Here is a 22624-nt window from a genome sequence, read left to right on the forward strand (position 1 = left end):
CTGCATGAGGTGCAGCAGCAGGCCTGCAGGATGCACAGTGCTGTTATGGAAGATATTTAATTAGCAGCTGCAATAAAGGTCTCCCCGGTGAATGATCGCAGGCAGCAGTTAAGGAACTCGTGGATTTCTTTACAAGAACCCAGTTTTTTTTGTCTTTCCACACAAGAGGGAAATGAATTGCTGTGACACCTGGAGGAACTGGGCTCACAGAAGCACCCCTGCCTCTTCTGAGCTGTGGCCTAATGCAATCAAATAAAATGTGACTATTCATCACACCAGCACCTGAACACATCCAATTCACCGGATTGTATTCTCTTCTGCCCCTATGGGTACGGTTGATTAAAAAGAGACTTTTTCCTCGCTGAGTGCAAGGAGAGATTATATGTGGCGCTCTTTTAATCTGTCAGGGAAGTCTCTTGGTTTAGGCTTGTTAATCAATCTTATTTGGGTGATAACTAATTACATTCCCCCATTCCAGAAGATCAGCAGCGGTGAATTATTAGAGGAAAAGTTGATTTCCTGAAGGGTGGGAGAGCACTGAGGTGGAAGAATTAAGTCACTTACTAATGATAGAAAATGTGATTTGTTACTACCACTGCAGGTCATCAGCCCCCGCTGAACAGTGGTGGATGGTCCACCTCAAAGAGTCGATACCCAGACTCCAGCAGGGGAATCGGGGGTCGTCTTGGGCAATTCTTGATGTTTGTGTTTCCTCTGCAGATCCCTATTACACAAACACAACACAGACCACTGCAGTTTGAGACAAGTGTGCTGCGTTTTGTGACTCTTAAGAGTTAAAGTCAAAAGCAACCTTCGCCTGCCCATCACTACAATTCAATTCATCACTTATTATGGTTCAACTTAGCTCCTTCCGTCAGCTTCCACCAGATGCAATTATCTTTGCGCTAAAAATTTGGATTATGAGAGGAATCAAAAGTACAGAGCAAGGAGGGACATCACTGTGAAGCAATGTTCAGTCAGCATCCCCAGAAAATCTAAATAAATTGAAATAAATAAAATTAAATAGCTGTCTGGACCTCGTGGGTGGTGTTGTTCTAGGGACCCAGATTTTGACAAGTTAATTAAATCCTTGCCTTTGACTGGGTAAGTGCTGGAAGTGGAGCCACAAAATAAATTCTGGACTTTTAAAGAAATTCCCTGAAACAGTATGACAGGAACCAAAAACTGTTTGAGCAAAGCAGCCAACCAGAATAACAAAACTGACAGGTTGACTTGTTCCATCCAGATGATTTAGGTGAATGAAACAAGTGGAGCATTTGTTCCCACTATTAGTCATATCCTAATGATTTCTTGAGTCAATTACAGAAACAAAAACATTTTTAAAAACTTCATGTGGAGGAGGAACACTTGACTTGAAAGGACCTTATTAGGATTGGATGAGTCTCCCTCTGGAGTACTAAAGTAAATGTTTAATGATATTCGTGAATGTGGTGGTGCATACTTGGAGTAACACAGAGGGCGACAGCTGGAATCTACAATGGCAGCTGCACAGGCACCACATTGTTGCAGGAGTGAAGTGAAATAAGAAACATAATTTATTGATTTGTTTAATTTTTTATTTATTTATTTATTTTTATTATTCAAGAACTGTCCGACTTCGGTGCGTTATCGGTCTCGCGACAACAGCAAGCTTTGTGTATTTTGTACATTCCCTCATTAATAAGTAATACAAACCGTACTGGAGGATCGCCTATTAAAACACTCGCCTCTTCTCTGTAGCGATATTCTAAGCACATACCACATTGAGGAGAAGAGAGAAGCTCAGGGGCTTCAAGGATTCCCACTCCTTCAAAAAAAACTGTAAATAATACATCTTATTGGATTTGAGGAGGCAGCATCACCCTTACCAGAGGAAAATGTAATTCAACGATATGTGACGTAAGAGGTGATGGCAGGGACACGAAGGGATAAAATAAATGCTAAAAAATGGCATCAGTGGTCCTTCATGTTGTCATTACCAGCAGAGATAACTGTGCCGTCCTCCCGAGCCCGATACATAATGCTGTCTTTCCTCCTCTTCCTCTACTGAGCAGTTTCAGCTGCTGCATAATTGAATGTGAAACAGTGTATTATTCTGTCTGTGGGGATAGAATTGAAAAACATCAGAAAGCTTTGAGATGAAATAACACTTTGGGCCAGGCAGTGTTATTTTCTCATGTTTTTTTTGTTTTTTTTTTCCCCCCCAGTCTGACCACATCACCGAGCAAATGTAACCCGGAGATCCAGAGGGCCGAGCACTGAAGCATGACGACGTCCTCCGCTGTCTCTGCTATCCTGAGAACTGTCCTGATTTATTGTCATTCACTGGATATAAGGATTCAAAGATGGGGGATACACTTTTCACCCTTGGAGTGGGAGGTGAAGTGGAGGCGACAGTATTGTTTATAGTCTGTGACTCCCACAATGGAAAAGAACGATCGTTTGTGTCGGCTTATAAGTTGTCTCATTATTTGATTGATTGTATAACAGAAGTGGGAAACTGAGAGTGAAAGAAAGGTCATAGCTGGGGAGACAATCCCTAAACATCTAAGTACTTTGGATTGAACATGGTGGTCCGGTCGTCTCCACTGCAGCGGCTCCAGTTAATACCAAAGAAAATCTATTAAAACTTTGATCTTCTCACTCAGGAGAAATGCAAAGGTTCTGTAATAGTTTTTCAAATGTCACAAATCACTAAACAAACACATATTAGGCTGCAAGGTGCCATTTGCGTATATACGGTGCTTAACTGTTAATACTGAAATGTGCTTAGAGTGGAGTAGAAGTAAAGCTCTAAATGCAAATGAAAATGAAACTCTCTAAATGTATTTATCGTGTACGAAAACCATTTTCCATTTTCACAGTGAAGCCCTCAAGACCCCCCGAATGTCCACGGACCACGGATAGAGAGTCACAGAGGACTGCAGAAGTCCTCCATTCTGCTCTGAGGAAGGTCCCCAAACGCAACGCCAGTGATTAAATATTTCTGTGCCAGATGGTCATGAATTTTTACTCTTCTCCTGGCAAAGATTACTTTTGGACTTGATTTATTAGCACAGGAAAGCACATTTTAGATGTTTATATACACAACCAGAAGCAGTTTGAGCTGTAGAACTAAAAAAAAAGCCTAAAACATAACACATCTCTTGAACCTTTTAACTCAAAGACTCCTGTATGTGAAGGCTGACCAGACACCCATGCTTATTGGCTGCATTTGAAATTGCAATGGTTAAATACATGAAGATACTTAAACTCCTCCACCTGAGGCAGGATCTCTATGGTCATGAGCTTTGGGTCAAAAGGAAAGGACAAGATCTCAGACACAAGCGGCTGAAATGAGCTTCCTTCACAGGGTGGCTGGGCGCTCCCTTAGAGATGGGGTGAGGAACCTGGTCTCCCGAGAGGAGCTAGGAGTAGAGCCGCTGCTCCTCCACATCCAGAGGAGCCAACTGAGGGGGCTTGGGCATCTGTTCCCTAGGGAGGTGCTCCAAGCATGTCCCACTGGGAGGAGGCCCAGGGAAGACCCAGGACACGCTGGAGGGACTATTTCTCTCAGCTGGCTGGGAATGCCTCGGTGTCCCCCTGGAAGAGCTGGAGGAAGAAGGAAGTCTGTGCATCCCTGCTTAGGCTGCTGCCCCACGACCCAGCCCCAAATAAGCAGAAGAAAATGGATGGATAAATACATTAATACATTTGGGTAGTAATTTGTGTTTGTTGAATAATGATTTCACTTCTCAAACACTGAATTTGTAATCGAAGAATATATTATTTGGTGTTTGGATGTTACTTCAGTCACATTTGGCTGAGGAGGAAGCCTTAAAGCTTAAACAAGGGAAATAATCACTGGCTGTGATGTTGGAGAGAAGTGAGCTCTGCAGCCCCCTCCTCATCTCTGAGGCTGCATTAGCCGCTGCAGGAATAACACACCCACCTCTCCAGCTGAACTCAGTGGTTGGTAAAGTTGCATTGTGGGTAATGTAGGCATTAATGTTTGACAAGGAAGAAGAATGCATGACATAAAGAGGACTTTCGATGGTTCTTCTGCTAAATCAGTGAAGTACTCAAATAAATTTTACAACCATAACTACTTTTTTGAAGGTAAAGATGCCACATCTCCAGCAGACACATCACATCTTTGTGTATGTTTCGCCTAGAGATCATTGTTCCACACGGACCGTAATCACTGTCACACAACGCATTTCAGTATCAAAAGTTGAAGCTATGGTAGAGAACGAAACACAAAACCGCACTATGTCAATGCTTCAACATCTGAACAGAAAACATCCAGTTGGATATTGTTTAAAAATGCAAAAGTCGATTTTATCCGATTACTCGAGTAGTCGCTGAAATATTCGGGAGAATACTCGACTCCATGAATGATCGACAGGTGAAGCCGTAGTTCAAAGGTTCAAGAAAGAAAATAAAGGACACAATTTTAAGAAGTGTGTGTGTGATGGACAGGACAGCATTCATTATTCAGAAGATGATTTCTGCTTTAAATTAAAACACATGGCCCTGTGATGGACTGGTGACCTGTCCAGGGTGGACCCCTGTCTTCCACCCCAAAGAGAGCTGGGATAGGCCCCAGCTGATCCCTGGGACCCTGGTTAGGACTAAGTGGGTATAGAAAATGGATGGATGGATTAAAACACATTATATATTATAATTGAAAAATGCACGTGTGCCAGAAACACATTACTGTAGACTCAGGCAGTGGGAGGAAGCTGCATACTTCTCACACTTCTTTTGTCCATTAATACAGCCATGACTAATTAATGAGTGTCGGATTTTGTTTCCCTTTTTCAAAGAAGACAAATGGTTGAAATGGGTATTCTGGAAGTTCTGGTTGTTTTTGTTCAGAGCGGCCAAATGAACATGTACCCAACACATCCTCCACAATCACACTTTTTCTGCGCTACGTCTTTACTAAACAGCCAGCATGTAAACTCTAATACCCCTCTAAGCTCTCTGTGGGGTCATTTTTTCTTAAAACAGCCAAGCACAGCTCTAACAAGGCTTAAAAAGAACATTATGAATTATAATTTGAGAACATTATGTGCTAATTTCTCCAGGGGTAACTCTACTAGCCGGATTGTGGTGGGCTCTGTGTGAGGCCTTTTTCATTGACTTCAACCATAAAATTTCTTACTGTGCTGCTGCAGCCTATATTTTCAGGCTGTGGAGCGTGGGAGCCCAGCGGACCATGCTGGCAAGTCTGAATCATTCCAGTCATTTTTAGTCTTAAGCATTATTCCAACAAGGAAGACACTTATTCCCACAGCCAGACAGCTTCCACTCAGTCAGACCCCCAGACACCTGCTTGACCAAGAGGACATTAATTCCATGAATGTGGCTTTGAAGCTACACACACAAACACACACATATAGTCACAAGTCTTACTCACAAAACTCATGGACACAGGGGTAAGACATGCATGCATAAACCTACATAAACACTCACCTACACGAACACACACTCAAAGCCGTATACACACACACAAAACGCAAAAAGGCATGACCATCACACAGCTGTCACCACTGCAGCAAGACTCACAGCTCACCATGGAGGAGAGGTGATGTGTATATTTACTGCCTTTAGACTGAATCAGTATCAGTCACAGAGAAACACTGCACCAAATGCAGAGGCAGTAAAGCTAACTTACTTCAAACAGTCCACAGATACTCCACAGCTGCAGTTTTCTAAATTAGAGAAAGCAGAGAGTAAATTTTAACGTCACCATTACCGTGTTTTGTTTACCAATTATCATATAAAGGCTTTATAAAGGGGCCGTTTGATCTTAAAATGGTTTTCAGTGGAACTGCAGAGTGTGTGCAACGCAAGGCTGCAACAGGTATTTTGCTTATTAAATATTCTGTGGATCTCTCTTCTGATGAATCATTTTATCTACGTTGGAACACTGAAAAACACCCACAATCATTTCACCACAGCCCAAGGTACTCCACGGAACAAAACATCAGAAATCCTCATTGGACAAACTGGAACCAGTAAAATTTGGTCATTTTATGTGTAATACTTTTTGATCAACTAATTACCAGAGTTACAGCTGCACCAATATCCAGTGCTGCTTCACAGTCCTATGTTTTGTCCACTATCTTTTAATAATAATACATATTTGTAGAAAATGTACTGTACGACTGGCTTCCATAAGCAAATCAGTGAAAACTGATTTAAATAAAACTGTCCTGATTGCCCCTTTAACATTACATGCAGCCAGTTCACCACAATAAGTGCACTGCGTCTGTTTAAGTGCCCTTAAGAACTATTTATTACCTGTTAATGGATGCCTGTAAAGGAGCTTGTACCTGAATGAGGTTCACTCATATTTTCATCTAGATTTTGATTTGAGCTTTAATTTAACAAATGAATTATTCCTGCCTGCAAGAACCGTATGGATCATATCTGCTCATATATTATAAACACATCACAGCACAGATCTGTACAGATATACGCAGGGTGTCACCTAGAGTCTGTCCTGTTGCTCAGTGTGCAAGCTGCATTAGCGATTACGGCTCTGTGGGATTTTTCTGTACCTTCTTCAGGATCACTGGTCAAGTTCTTATTCTGACTGAGGACTACTGTGATGAGAAAAACAAAAGTTTTAAACCTGAGTCACTGTAACTGCAAGTGACAGCAGTATACAGTACAACGTGACAGGCACTGTAAACATAAGCATATGTCTCTTTACTGAATGTATTGCCTTCAGGTATAATTTCTCAAAGTTAAATAGAGACAGGTCCTGCAGCTGCAATGCATGGAGGGTGGGGGTGGGAGGTGGGGTCCCTCCACTTTCTCTGAAGCTACCTGAGGACAAAGAGCTCAAATAGACTATCAACACATGGTACTATACACATCAAGGTGAATTATATCAACTGGGAAAACCTTTTGTTATCTGAGCTGCAGGTAAAATCGTCACCTAAAAAAAACCTCATCTCTTTAATTCACTGTGGGCATGATGGAATGACCAGGTGTTAGCCACTGTAAAAGCTTCTTCCCGCTTAACTACTCTACATATTCTATTTGGTGCATGTGATTTTTCATCACTACTGCACTAACAGTTTTTAGTGTGCACTAAACCACAGGCTCCTGCAGAATCTGTGCAATTCATTTCCTGGAGAGGAGAATCCTTTAAAACCACTATTGTAAGAAGCGTGATCCACTGATAAAAACAGAAGCCTGGTGCAGCTTTTAAGTACGCTGGCTCTGATGTCAGATTAAGAACTTGCAAGCCTGCTTCACTCCAGTCTCACAATGCATCCGTGACTCAAAGAGACGGTGAATCAAGAATAGTGACTCAAGAGTTTTACATAAAATATAACCTGGCACCCTCAGGAAAAAAAAAAACCCCTTATACAGCAGCAATGCATAGTCACTGCAGAAAGTAGTGTGACTCTACAGAAACACATTTGACTCCTGACACCAGTGACTGGGCTTCATGTGTCTATAAGCTACAGCAACAATCTTACCCTTAAAACACTAGCAATCATTTTTATTGTTAAACTGTTAAATGACCACATGTAATGTCGAAGCAGTTACTACCACTGACCTCTGCAGCTCTGTGGATGCCTTTTAACTAGTCTCAGCTCCTTTTTGTTTGGGCTTGCATCATATAAACTGTACAAGTCACTCAGAATATCTCAGATTTCCACAACTCGCAGCAGAAATGACCTGTGTGATTTACACTTTACGAGGATTACATTTCCTCCATACGCATCCATAGTAAAGATGATTCAAGTTTTCTTGCAATCCAGATTTAGATGTAAAAAGCCAATATTAATCTAATATTGATAATTTGACAAAAACATAAATGATGATGGTGCAGGACAGCTGCTGTAGCCTCTATTTTGTCAGGAGAGCAAGAGAGTAAACAAACAGCACTGCAAAGTAATGCACTGTATCTGCATTTGCACAGAAACACAATTCCAACTGAATGCTAATGCTGTTTGGTGTTTGCTAGACGTGTAAGTACAGTGGACAGTTGCTGATAAAATAAACCACAGCAATATTTGAGTGTCAATCAGTTTCTATTTGTTCTTACATCTCAAAAAGGACAAATTTTATGTTAAAATAACTGGAAAAGGAAAAACCAAAACATGCAACTTAAAGTTCTTACCCTTTTTCAGAACTGCATTTAACAGATAACTGCAGAAATATTTAAAAACAACTTAGCATTTTGTTTGAGGGTTGTGTTGAAAATACAAAAAGCTGGACTGAAACAACTTGGAAAGGCTATAAAAGGCTTTTACACTATAACAAAATAAAGCATTTTCTAAGAATTTGCTCACCAACGTCCTTTACTCAGCTTTTTAAGACAGTATTTAACTATGATAACAAATATGAACTTTAATACTCTCCTCCTGCTGATAGCTCTGATTTAAATGTGACCGATTCGATGCTAGGTGCTGTTCAGAGGACCTAATGGAGTTTTTTTTCCTGAAAACTGAAAAACTTTTCTCTCCTGTGAGCAACAGAAGCTTTACAGCTTGCATTGACAGCTAATGCAGCCTAATGCGCGTGGCTTTGGGTTGATGATTGCCGTCTGTCAGTGGGATATGTGACAGAGCTTCACACTGAATCCTAAGAGCAGCACAGACCCGCTGGTTTTGAAACATATATCCCATGATGTGTTTTATACATCGAACAATGTTTGGTGCAGTTTTCGGCTCTTGATATAGTGTTGAGAGTTGATACCCCCAATCCTCTCCTTTTTGTCACTGATCGCAGTTAATCCATTTTTTAAAAAAATATCTATTTCTGTGCATTGATTTATTTTTAATCTTTTTCAGCTATTCATCAAATCCTACAACCAGAAATAAGACAAAAATCAAAAAAGAGGTTCTGGACCCCATTTTTCTCCCATTTTCTGTGTCATTAAATCATTTCCATATTAAGTTTTTTTTTTAAATGCCTGTGGGTTTTTGTTGAACAGAGCCACTAAAGTGTGAGCTGAGGATTAGACTATAATCTCTGACTCCTTGCGACTTCTGTGCACTGCTATCATTTCCGACCGCACAGGAAAGGCTTCCTTTCTTTCCCCACTGTTGGTGGCGGGCCAAATCCATCGCGTTTCCATTTCTCAACCTCTCGTGTGCCCTTATCCAATTCAGGGCTTATGATTGTAATACTAAAACAGAGTGGGTTGTCAGACCAGTAACAGCAATGATGAATGCCCTGCTGCTCTGTGTGCTTGTTTGTTTTGGGGTGGCGTGGGGGCGCAGAATTGAATTTTATGCTTACTTGTTGAGGTGCATTTTCTTGACCACGGCTGCTCCGTTGTACTCTGGCAGGCAGCATTGATTAAATGGAATAGTTCTGTTATCTGGATAAAAAGGGGAGAAGCATGAGGACGATAGTAGGCAAGAAAAAATAATGAGTTCTTTCATCTTGGCAGTGAGGGCGCCTGCGTCTTTCAGAGTTCCCAGGGAGATGTACACAGCTTAAGGAAACGTTTAATTAGAAAATGTCAACCTTGTGTCTGCCTGCTGTGTGTGTGGAATAATAACATTTTTGATGTGAATATGACAGCACGTTTCTTTTCAGCTGCTTTCCGACCAACTGAAAGACATGCAATCAACTGAATCTGAAGAGGGAGAGGAAATAATTAGCCACCTACATTACTGCCACTGCTCTGAAGAAGAAGACACAGAGCCCTTAATTATTCTATGGCACTGGATGTTTAACATATTTCATTTCAGACTAAAATACAGACCAAAATTCTTCTTGTCCATAAGTGTGTGAGGGAAAACACATCCACTGGTCAGAATTAGCAAATCCATCCATCCAGTGCTCCAGTCCAAAGCTCCATGAAACCAAACCCCCCCCCCTAAAAACTCTACTTTGATATAAAACTAAGAAATGTGGCTAAAATATAAATGAACATAGAGTAAATACTTCGTGAGACCCTCTGCCCCCAGCACTCCCCCTCATTAAGACAAATGGTTCAGTCTGCACCTGCACTAGGGTTTGATCATAACCTAACGTGGCTAATTGTGCTGACTGCTGGCAGGCCTGATGCTTTTTCCGCAACATGAAAGCTAAATCTGGATACCCAAAACAGCCTGAATGAAAGCAACAAAAAAAATAAATAAATAAAATAAAACCTGAAGGAAAACAACGTGACATTCGTGTCAGGAGAAAGGTGAGCTTGCAAACGTTTTAAGACTGCTATAAGCTCATACAGCTGTTTGTGTGGGATAAATATTTATATAAAGTGATAGGAGAGATGATGTGTCAGTTTAATGCCAAGCTAATAATACTGCAGATTGAACTACACAGTGGTGCTCATATACATAACACCTGCAGAGAGGAAAGCAGCAGGTTCAGCCTCAACACCTGCAAAGCAAGGTGACACACAGACTGAAACTGTGAAGCCCAACACTTCTTCCAATTAGTTTTAAAAGAAAAACACATTTCACCTGTTTAGTATTATCAGTAGATCTGAAGATTACATCAATTCTCAGTGCTCAAGTGAAGATCTAAGAATGTGACTTTCATATCTAGGCTACAATATCTATCTGGAGAGCCCAGGGAGCTAAAACCCTCATGTAGTCTCTCATGTAGACCTGACATATTTCAGAGATTTCAAGGAGACGAGAAGAGTTCAGAAAAAAAAAATCCAATGCACTGTGGGAAAACATATTATAATTAATTATAATTTCTTCTGTCTGGCCTTTTGGTTGGGGCTTTCCAGTGTGGTAACAATATTTGCCTTTCAAACCCATGAGGGCGTTAATTTGGTCACACAGGGAAAAGCTGCTTCCTTCATCCGCCGCGTTAATCCTCCCTAAAACACACAGGTGGAGCAAAATGAACGGGAGCCGCCTCCACGTTCTCAGAGTCCCTTTTTCATCCACTTAGCAGTGGTCACTCCATCAGGACCTGTCCCTTCCACAAACACACTTTGCTTTAGCCGGGTTAATCTAGTCTCTACCAAGTTAAAGGTCTTCCACGAACCTTTAGGGGTTCTGTAGAGTCCAACCACAGGGGAGCGAAAAAACTGTTTTGTGGTAACAAACTCAAAGTCAAATGAAAATATCAATACAAGGACAATTTTTTATTTTCTCACCAGAAATGAGGCTCAGAGATCTGGAACGAAGTTTCTCCCTTTTCTGTCATTATGCTGTCTTTTTTTTTTTTTTTTTTTTTTTTTATTTCTGGCAAAGCCTTTTTTGCTAAGCTAGGCTAAACACTCAGACCTATCCCCAGAGCAGGTGCACACAGATAAAATTTATATTGATCTTTTCATCTAACTCCAGGTAAGACATCAAACCAGCATATTTCTCAAAATGTCGAAGTGGTCCTTTAAGGGGTTCTCCAGCTCTCGGAGGATCCAGGATGACCCCCCAGTGAACCACAGTTTTGTAAAGTGTGATGTTGGCAGGCGTTGGCTGCTCCACTGGCCTCTAAAACCAAGTTAAACACGGAGACACTGTGAAGTTATTTATTGCCTCCATAAAAGCTGGTGAGCGCAGAAGGGAAGAAGGGTGGAAGATGGAGGACAGGGTGAGAGACAGAGCAGCTGCAGGCTTGGCTTTCTGAGAGCCTGTAGTTTGTTATCAGAAGAGGATCGAACATCACACAAATCAAAGCAGGATGCTACATAAGAGGGATAAATTCACAGGCACGCAGCACAAAACACAATCACATGCAGGTGAAGAGTAAGAGGTGGTCGCCTAAAAGGTTGTACTTGTAGATAAGCACACAATAATCACACTGGCACACACCTACACACAAACATGATGCAGACACACACACACACACACACACACACACACACACACACACAGAGTCAGTGTGTGATTCATGCTGTACCAACAATTTCACACTTCCTCATTATGCATCAGTCACAAGCACACACACAAATACACATTCATATATGGCAGCTCAGTCAAACAAACAACCGCAGATAACTGCTTAACAACACACACACACACACACACACACACAACTCTCCGTTTCATACAAACAATTTCCCACTTACTCACTCTGCCTCAGCTAATTTCGTAGCAAAAAAAGAAAACAAGTCCCTGCTCAGAGGCTGATAGTGAGAACATCAATGCTGCCAACAGCCTGAAGATGAGAAAGTTCAACTGAGGTTATTGGATTAGTCCCTCTTCCCTTTGTAGTGTTGTCCTTAACTTCCAATGACGGATGGAGCAGACTCTTTGTAAAGAGGCGACAGGGTGGCAGGTTGGAGCTTAGCTTAGCTTGTTATAGCTAAACATTAATAAAAATAAGCACGCAGCTTTTGTTGTGTCACACGTCATATACTGTGGCGTTGTTAGCATGAAGTGAGGTGAATGTCATGTTCACTACTTTTTCTGTTCCACTGTTGAAAGATTTGAGTAATATATAGTAAATAAAATGCCACATTTAGACATTAATGATAAATAATACAGGGGACTAGTAACTTATCAATCATAAAGAGAACTCAGAGCTCTGCTTTTTATTTTTCTTCCCATTAACATCTGCACTAGCACACAGCAAATCCATCTAATACATGACATGCAAAACAAATCAACCAAAAAAAAAAAAAAAAAAGTCTGTTTGTCCTAAAATAAAAATCATTTCATGTCAGTAATTATTTCTGTAACTAATATCCAAAATGTTTCACGCACCATTAATCCCCAAAAACAATAAAACTTAAAAGTCCTTAGTCTAAAAGTACATAGAGTTTAGGTAAGTTTAATAACCTCAGCATGCTGCTTCATTATAATGATTGGCCAAAGATGCCTCCCTCTTTGATCAATACCACTTAAGTGAACTATGTTCCTGTGAAGTGTAATTATGGCAGTATAACAAAAAAAACTTGTGTAGTATTAGAAAAACACTCCCACTTCCAAATATGTTGAACACACACTAACAAACCCTTAAAGAGCTTTATTTGCCCCTTAAAGAGCAACGTGCTTTAAAAAAAAAAAAAAAAAAAAAAAAAAAAAAAAATGGTTATCGGCTGAAATTTTATCAAACAAATGATTCTGAATGTGAGTCATGGGCTCCCAGGCAGCTGTCACACCGTGAACATCGTCTCACTCCAGGCCACGTATCATTAGCATGCCAGACGCCTCCTTTTAGATACGAGCGGCGAGCCTTCCAGCCTAAACCACTTCACAGAGAGCCAATCCCTCGCTCCTGTTTCACCACAGTAGCCTGTCACCTGCTGCCAACAACCCTTTCAAGGGGATTTTTCCTTTTTCCACTGATGCACAGTCAGAAAAACCTCCCCCTGGGTTTACCTGCCCACTTTCCATGGTGGAGGACATCTCTTTTACAGAAAAGCCTTCTTGCACAAAGTGCCCATCTTAACAAGACACTCGAAGTAGACGAGATTCTTTCATAAGGCTGCATGTCCATTTAGGAGCAAATCGACCTGTGATTTAAAATACCTGTGAGTATTTTAAACCCATTTTAACAGTTTGATATTACAGTCATGGGTTCTGGGGAAAAAAAAACAAAAAAAAAAAACATATATATATATATATATACACAAATCTTTTATTTAAAGGCTCTGAAAACCCAGCAAGTCCTAACAATAAAACCCAACCATAGGTTATAATAAGCCGCTTGCACAGACAATCTACTGAGCTGTTTTTTTAGGGGAGGACAGTTTCTGAAAACCTATTTTCTCAATCAGCTTCTTACTCTGAGCGCTGTGGTTCTGCATGAACAATTTTCTGACAAAGTTAGAACGTTTTAGGTTTTTCCACATGAAAGAAATCTCATCTCTGCTATTTTGTCAGGGCTCTTCTCACGGCTTTAGCCTGCGCACGCTGGTGACTTGAAACCAAGTTTTCAGGAGCTTTGGCTAAGAGACATGTAGAATTGATATAATTTATCAGTGAGAAAAAAAAAAAAAACATTCACTAATTTCAATTTTGGGATTTTCTTGCAAGTCAGAAAAAGTCTCATCACAGAGTCAGCAGTAAAAGTGTATCTCCAAACTAAATAACAGACAGTCAAGTAAAGAGAACAATATTCACCTGTCAGTTAGTGGGAAAGCAGGAAGTCTCCCCAAATAATCAAGTACTGCAGGTAAATTATAGTCTAACTATAAGTTCATGAGACGAGAACACCATTCATTAGAGACCTGATACACACAACAATATCATCAACGAGCAACGTCTTTATACATCTCATTTATTCCATTTAACCACTAATCATAATCAGACACAGCAAAAAATGTAGATATCAGTACAATAATTTCTACTTGTGTCATTACTGGACCTCAGAATTAATTAATTAATCTTAATTAAACTGATAATATAATTTGTTAGGTTAAGGTGACATTGGCCTGAAAATGAATGTGATTCTTTTCTTTAATTGAAAGTTTTCCTAATTGAGATTAAGCTCCAGGAGACGCACATCTGGGCCTCAGGGACACTTATTCCCAGGAAGGTAATGACCCCCCTCCTCCACAGACACCAGAGGTGTTCATGAGCTTTTGTGTGTAGTGTCCAACACGTGTAGAGAGATGTGTCGTGTTGAGTGTTCAGTCTTGAGACTGTGATGAGTACAGTACATAACACACACACACACACACACACACACACAACACACACACACACAACACACACACACAAGGCAAAGGGATTACAGAATTTAGATAAATACACAACCCTGCCCACAGAAATTCACGCAGAGAGCTGTGGAAAGACGCATGTTAGAAGGCAGAGCACTGGAGCACCGAGGCTTTAATGATTCTAAGCTTCATACGAGTCTGTACGGATGGCATGAATGTACATGCACGACCTGTGTGGGTTGTGCGTTGGTGCATGTTCACGTGTGATTCACTCCCAAAGCCGAACATGATCAAAGCTGGGACAGGCTGAGACGGACAGACAGAGGAGAGCAGAATGAGCCAGGGATGGTGGGAGTCCAGTCCTCACATCAGACGCATGTCTGCCAGGGCAGGCAAATTATTGAGCCATCAGCTGATGTGATGCGAATCGCAGCAGTGCAGAGATACATCTAAACATGATGATGTCTTCTAGCAGCATAATAACACCTGCACTGCCATATTTGAAAACAGAAGGCATGTGCTCCCCTTCCTCACTAAACGCTCGACGCCACACACATCTGGGTTTGTTGCTGCCTCGATCAGTCCGGTATGTAGGCAAACAGGTTGCCAAGAGGTAGAGAGGCAGAAGGATAACCAAAACATGTTTATTTCATTCTCAGCACCAGCAGAAGGCTCTATCCAAGCTGTAGTCTGGATAGTACTATGCATCTGTGTGAGCAGGTATGTTGAACCAGGCTGAGTCAGCCAGTGCCCATGTGCCTTCGCCTGGTTTCCACAGAAATGCAGAGACCACCTGCTGCGAAACAGATTCAGCTGCTGTGTTCAAGTAATTATGCTAAACAAATGCACTCCGATATCTCTGTTTGAGAAGCGATGGATCCTATAAGCCTCGTCGGTGCTGTCAGCTCTCTTTCAAACATAGGACATATATAAAAAACACAAGAAGTCATTTGAACAGAGAAGGTCAGATTTTAATGATGTGATGGATGTATCTGACTGAAGACAGGTGAGGATAAATCACCTGGTATAACACAACACAACTCCCTCAGTTGCCAAAGACTAATTATAAGTTTAAAACTGCACTATAATTATTATTACGTTAAAGGGTCAATGACCATATATAATGAGAAAGGGCTGGCTAATGCACTGGATGAGCAGGAAGACAGCTGTTCTAAAGGTGTCCTGTTTACTTTGTGACCAAAACAGGTCATTAATATTAAAAACCCAGTGACACATTCAACTTCTAGAAAACTGTCCTTCCTAAAACCCTGACAGTACCTAATGGTAGCCTGCAATGACACGTTTAACATAAAATAAGCTTATACACACAGTAAATTAATGGGATATTACTGCACGGACTGTTTGTGCATTTGGGAATCCGGTGTTGTCTGAAGAATGAACTGGAAGACAGAGGAGCCTCCACAGCATGCTGACCTGCAGACCCCTGGTATTCTTAATATTCGCTTGCCTCTACTCAGCCCAGACACCAATTCTGTTTTCTGGCGGCTTCTGTCACTACACGTTTGTACTTTGCGTGTAAAGTCGTGTCATGTAGTGATAACAGGTGCCGTCACGGTGGGCCACTGAGTGAGACTACTGATTATTTGTGATTAAGGTTCAAGCTGCAGCAGAAACATTACTATATAGGATACTGTGCTGTGTGAATTATTCATGTCATCCCACTGCGACGTTCTTTTTGTGTGAATCGAGGAGGCTGACATGACTGTTTGACTCTGGCTTGTCATGTCCCCCCCCCCCATTTAAGAGGCTTCTGAATAAGGAATGTGTGAGAGAGATACAGGGAAAAAAAAAAAAAAAGTTGGCACTCACTGGAATAATATCATGAGTAGGTGAAAGCGAGTTATGTAAACCCAAATATTGAACTAATTTCTTCTCTCCAAATATAGCTGGAAAGAGCAGCAAGCAGCCACTGCCAGCACAAAAACATAAAATCGCCTTTTAAATACCTGATTTAAAAAAAAAAACCCCTCAACTCCAACCAGGACAATGTTCTATCCAATAAATATAACTTCCTCTCTCTGCATTTTCAGGTGTGCAGGTGAGGCTCTGTGGTACGTTCCTGCTGCCTATTTTTACTAAACGTATTTACAGTGCAGGTTCTCTACACACTAGGCAGATGAGACGGCTAGTACAGTTTTAATCTCTGGTTCTCACTGTTAGCAGTGATCCAATCTGCAGTGTAGTCCCTTCCACCAACTTAACGCCTAATCTGAGAATTACACACCATTACGCTGAATATTTCACAAATGAAAGTTTCGGTTTCACGTCTCTCCCACTGTATTGTACCAGGTTTTGGGTTTGTGTTAAGTATAATACCCAGGAGGCCCTGGAAGATGTGTTGTTAATTGATTTACATACCATGCGATTTTCTGAAGAAATTTCGTTTTTTTCATTGTAGTGAAAACATGAAAAAGTGGGGCCTCAGGGCGACTGGTACAACAGAGACACCCTAAACCTCAAAAGCAGTAAGAGACATTTAATGTGAAACAGCTACAGAGGTGTTAACTTACTCGCTAAGGTTAGTGATCCATTGCTCACCCCTTTTTCAATGAATATTTCATAAGCATTTTATGCACAGTTGTTTCTGTCTCTCTCTGCTCTGTGTACCAGTTTCAGTGTTGCAAGAGAGAAATGGAAAACAAGCAAATGCATCCACATCCGAAGCAGTTAGGAAAGTGCTGCATGCTCCAATTGCGTTTCCCATGATGCTTGTGTTGCACAGAAACACAGTTGGTGCCCTGCCAGCAGTACCACCTTCAGGTACAACATGCCACATGACGGAAACCTGCCATAAACCGACCTGTAGAAACACGTGCATGTTAATAACTGAAGTACAAACTCATGACCTGGATGACTCGTCCATAATGTGTGTTTTAATCCTGCTTAAATGTCCCTGATAGACTACCCCATTAACTCCATCTGTAGCACTTTGCATTGTTTAATTTAAAAGCACTTTGCATATCTGTACTTCATTGATTGTGATTATGTATGATGTTGTTTGTCTTGCCAAAAGCCCAATTACCCACTGGAGACAGTCGAGGCCTGAACTCTAAACTTCTCTGCAGAGGAAGGGTGGTAATCTGTATGCTTATCTGCTTCAAAACACCCACTAATCTGCTTAAAACACCTTAGAGTTAGGACTGTGCCGTAAACCTCTTCGCTGTGCTTTTTCAGGCAGTTTGTGCAAGGTGAGAGTTTTTTTAGCCGACTGAAATGGGACCACCGCTCTCATTACTGTGAGAAAATTTGTGTACGCGCTTGTGCGTCCCAGCCTATCTTCCTGTTGTTCGTGTGAAGCGTAATCTGAATGAATAATTAATTTGGCAGTGAACCAGTAATAAATTTGAGGTTTGGTTTCCCCTTTTACTAAACTACAAAAGTGCTTTGATGTTTTGCACCAAGGCTGACGAAGAGCGAAAGGAATAAAAATAGGAGGGAGCTCAGTTACAGCAGGTTCAATGACAGCGCTCCCTACAGAGGATTTTAGAAAGAGAGAGGATTTGAAGCTAATCCCACCAACAGAGTACAGTATGAATGAGGGCAACAGTTACTCAATGACAGTGCTGTCAAAAGCGCTTAACTGATCAAACTGGCAAATTGGTATTTAAGGCTAACAGTATTTACAGGAGCTGTAAGCCTGATACAGATTGATAGAAACAAGCTCCATCACAATGGACAGTGATTTTTGTAAATCTCCTATAGAAGCTGTGTATCCCATCTGAATCACAATGAGAGACAGCTCATTTGAATATTGCTTTTGTCAGCTGAACCTATAAAACCCTTTAACTCTGATTAGATAAAAGGATGGTTAGCATTTGCTTTCTGAACTGTACAAACATCAGTTTAGATGTGTTGTCCATATTCCTATGGGTTTACAACAACCTTTCAAAAACACACATGCCTCCCTCCTAAAACGCTTTGTTTAAACCACGGCCACACTGAAAGAAGTTTTTCAATAACTCCATTAAACTGTAGTAAAAATGATGATGAGATATTGGGGGTTTTTTGGCTGATTCACAACAGTTTCTGTACCATGTGGGATTCTTCATGAGTTCCACTTGAAAAACTAATTGAAACAGATTCTGAAGATTAATGAATCGTGCAGTTATTAGTGACCTCATTTAGCTCCCTCTCTTTCCCTTCATGTTACCATGCTGTTGAACTCTAAATGCTCAGAACATCTGCTTTAAACAGAATCCCATACTGGGACTTAACTGCACATTAAATTAGTTAATGCTCTGTGTGTCAAAGTCCAAACTTTTTATTTTGGGGTTGAAATCTTTAAAAAAAAAAAAAATTATTTTAAAAGGCAAATCACCAACTTGCTTTTTAAAATCTAAGACCAGTTCATCTTTATGCTTCATGTCTAAGCCAAAAAAAAAAAAAAAAAAGCAGCATAGGCTGACTGACACATTTAGCTGCTGCTGCTGTTCGTCTCCTGGGGTCTAGCTTGGACATTGAGAAGCCTTGATGAGCCGCAGGCACACTCAGCCATGATGAAGATACCATTATTGCCCTGATCCCACATCACCTTCCTCTCGCTGCTGCTTTAGCCCTTGACACCCATCACCTTGAGTTGCTATCAAAGCCTGACACCAATGATACGTTCCCTAGGCAGGAGATCTTAGGAATAGACCTTATCCATCATCCTGCTCTCCTCCAATAAAATTCTTTGCTGGAAAACAACAACAACAACACAGGGCAGAGATTTAACACCTAAAGTTCAAGGATAACTAGTTCTCAGTAACCACATATGGAGCCAGGGGGATGCTGAAGTCATTAGAGGTTGAAAATCCCAGACAACAAAAAAAAAAAAAAAAACTATTTTGGAGCAAATATTGGAAATTTACCTTCTTCATCACATTGAAGAATGAGGAACCAGGACATGGAATTAGTTTCATTCCTCTTCATGAGGGCTGCTTTTATGAAACATGCAGATGAATCCACCCCAAGTGCAAAGTTTTTACTGCTCACTGAACTGCCATTGCACTTGTGATGAATCCTCAGGAGAACCCTGTTGGAAAACATGTGAGGAGCCACATCAAAAAGATATTTTTGGGAGAGTGTGAAATGTGGGCTTTGTTCAGAAAAGGACACAGTGGGCTCTGCTGAATAAGGCTATAATACAACTAAAAACGAATTATCAGGCTGTAGAGGCTGCACTAGTAATTATATCATTACACCCTATAGCCTAGAAGTGTTGAGCAAATGAAAAACATACTGACAACTCTATTAGCATAGCCCTGCCAGTAGTGATGGTAGATATAAGGTTTTTTTAGAAGAGCAGAGGAGAGAAAATGCCACTGGAGCACAACAATCAAAAGTCTTTACCCTGTGAAAACATCAACACCCCTAAGAAATGTCACGAAAGTTTGTTAATCCGTTCGATGATCACCGACATATGTCACAAATTTGACATTGTGTGACACAGGAGTGAAGAAAGGAAAAGACTGATACACCTTTTTGTGTACACCTGGAAATATTCACCTATGGCCACTGAGCAAAAGTAAAGAGTTTAGCAGAAAAGTATCAGGGTTCATTCTCATGCATGTAGTCTAATAAATAATTTAATGAGAGGGTTGCAGTTTGACCTTTAAAGAATCAAAACATATCCGGGTTGAGCACCTTTATTTTCAGTTTCACAGGAGAATCTGGCCATTATACCACACATGTGGTCAGTTAGTGAGCCCGTCATTAAGCATCAGTGTCTGGGAATTGGTGACGACACCACATTTCACAACAGTCTGGCCAGTAGATTTAATTGGACCCTGCCATTAGAGGCATTACACACTAACTAATTCACCATTGAATGTTACTAACCTTGTGCTCTCTCTCTCCCCTAGTTTGTGCTCTCTCCCTCCCTCTCTCTCTCTCTCTCTCTCTCTGTACCTTCTGCAGGTGTCCCTGGTCCTGGAGCTGTTTATCGCTGATGTGCAGTTACTGGCCCCACCAACCTGCAGTGTCTATTTGTTGTTTATTGTTGCTGTTCTTTTCTCTCTGCTCTATCCACTCACCCCAACCGGTCGAGGCAGATGGCCGCCCAAACTGAGCCCGGTTCTGCTGGAGGTTTTTTTCTTCCGTTAAAGGGAGTTTTTTCCTCTCCACTGTCGCCAAGTGCTTGCTCATAAGGGAATTGTTGGGTTTTTAGTTTTAGTTTTTGTAAAGTGCCTTGAGATGATTTGTATTGTGATTTGGCGCTATACAAATAAAATTGAATTGAATTGAATTGAATTAACTGGCCAACCAATCAACTCATTTGCCGTCCATTAGGTCCAGCTACTAGCAGGGTAAAAAGCATAGTCTGCACCATATGCACACACTTTGTGTGGTAGCTAAACTATTTCAGGCTTTTAAAGTTGTGCTCAGAACTTGGTTCACAATCCACCTATGATACTAATGAACCTTTTCACCCCCCAAGCACAACTTGCCAGGGCATAATAGAGCTTCGAGATCGCAAATGCACAAACCCTGAAAGTACCAATTTTCAGAATACAATCTGCCATATTGGCCTTGTCTTGGAAACTTAATGAAGGTACTATTGTGTTCTTAAATCAGAGAATGAGAGCCATCTAGGTTTAAAAGAAAATTAGATGCTTTCCTAACAGCAGATCGAGAGGTGTGCTGCAATGAACTAGGTGCACTTTCTTCCATTAGAAGCCACAAAAGATGTTTGAAAGAATCTTTTAATAATGATAACTGTGCATAATTGAGGATGCTGGGAGATAGTGCCTAAAGTGTAAAACAACTCTTAGCTGCATTTAAATGATGTACAAGGAATAAGTATTTAAATCCTCAAAGGCCAAAGCACCAAAACATGGATCCTATTTCCTTCTGTTAAATTTTTATAAACACATCTTCAAACTGCAGACAGATCACAGGGGATCATCAGTGACATGCGCGCGTGTGTGTGTGTGTGTGTGTGTGGCTGTCTGATCGAAAATGGACTGATTACTGAATGTGTCTGCCAGACACATGAAGGATCAAAGTGGTTGGGGGGGACTGGTGACGTTTCTTGTTGGGAAACCAATCAAATGACCACAGAAAGGCACAAATTGACTAAAAGGGACATTAAAAAACTACAAAAACAGACTTTAACTGTGCAGCCACATTATTTGCAGTGTTTTGTGTCTATCTGAGGGTCTTTCTCCTCCTCTTTTACATGTCTGTGTCCCACTGTCTCATTATCCATTAATGGGTGATGAACAAAATGAAGAACAGACGGGAGACAGCAGAAAATACAAGCAGACAGTAGTTAGAACTAAGCAGAAGACCTTTATACCTGATACAGACAGATTTCAGTTTATCAGCTTCAGTAACTGCAGCTACCAAGGTCAGAGCTTCTATGTCTAATATTCTACTCGAGAACTAATAAAGGTTTCTTATTTTTCTGATTTTTGAAGGAAATACGCTCCCCTTTGACTTCATATTTGTATTTCTTATTACTTGTCACCGGAGTTTAAAGGTTAACAACTGAGATTGTGCATGCAATAACAGAAGAGTAAAGAGGGGGATATGTAAAGTAGGTGTTGATAATGTTGCAGATCAGCCAGGGCTCCTCAAAGTAATTAAAAATTAGCAATAAACAGACTGTCTGCGAGGCAAATATTATTTCTATAATCCAATTTTCACTTGGATGCCACATTTCATCAGTTTCAAATGATTAAAAATAGACAAATAAAGCAAAAGTGAGCTTCAATGATTATTTTAAAAAAAGAACACGAACAAATGCGCCATAAGACAGATGTTAAAGACGTCACATAGTGTGCAAAATAAAAAGCATTAGATTAAACAATGAAATGTGGGTTGAGATTGGCACAAATATAAGAGGTATTCACATATTCTACATATTCTGCATGAAGAAAAACAGAGAAGGACATGACTGTGTGCACAAATTGTACAGTATGGTCTGAAATCCCACTACTTTATTGGAGTCATGTTGTTAGAATAAAAATGATGTTCTAATGGGCCACTGCTTTTCATAACAGCATCTAGTTCTAAGAGCTCGTGATTTGATTGGAGTTCAGTGGCACATTATCAAGAGCCATTTAGTTTTAGATGGAAGGAAGG

Source organism: Mastacembelus armatus, chromosome 22, assembly GCF_900324485.2.
Source record: "Mastacembelus armatus chromosome 22, fMasArm1.2, whole genome shotgun sequence".
NCBI lineage: Eukaryota > Metazoa > Chordata > Actinopteri > Synbranchiformes > Mastacembelidae > Mastacembelus > Mastacembelus armatus.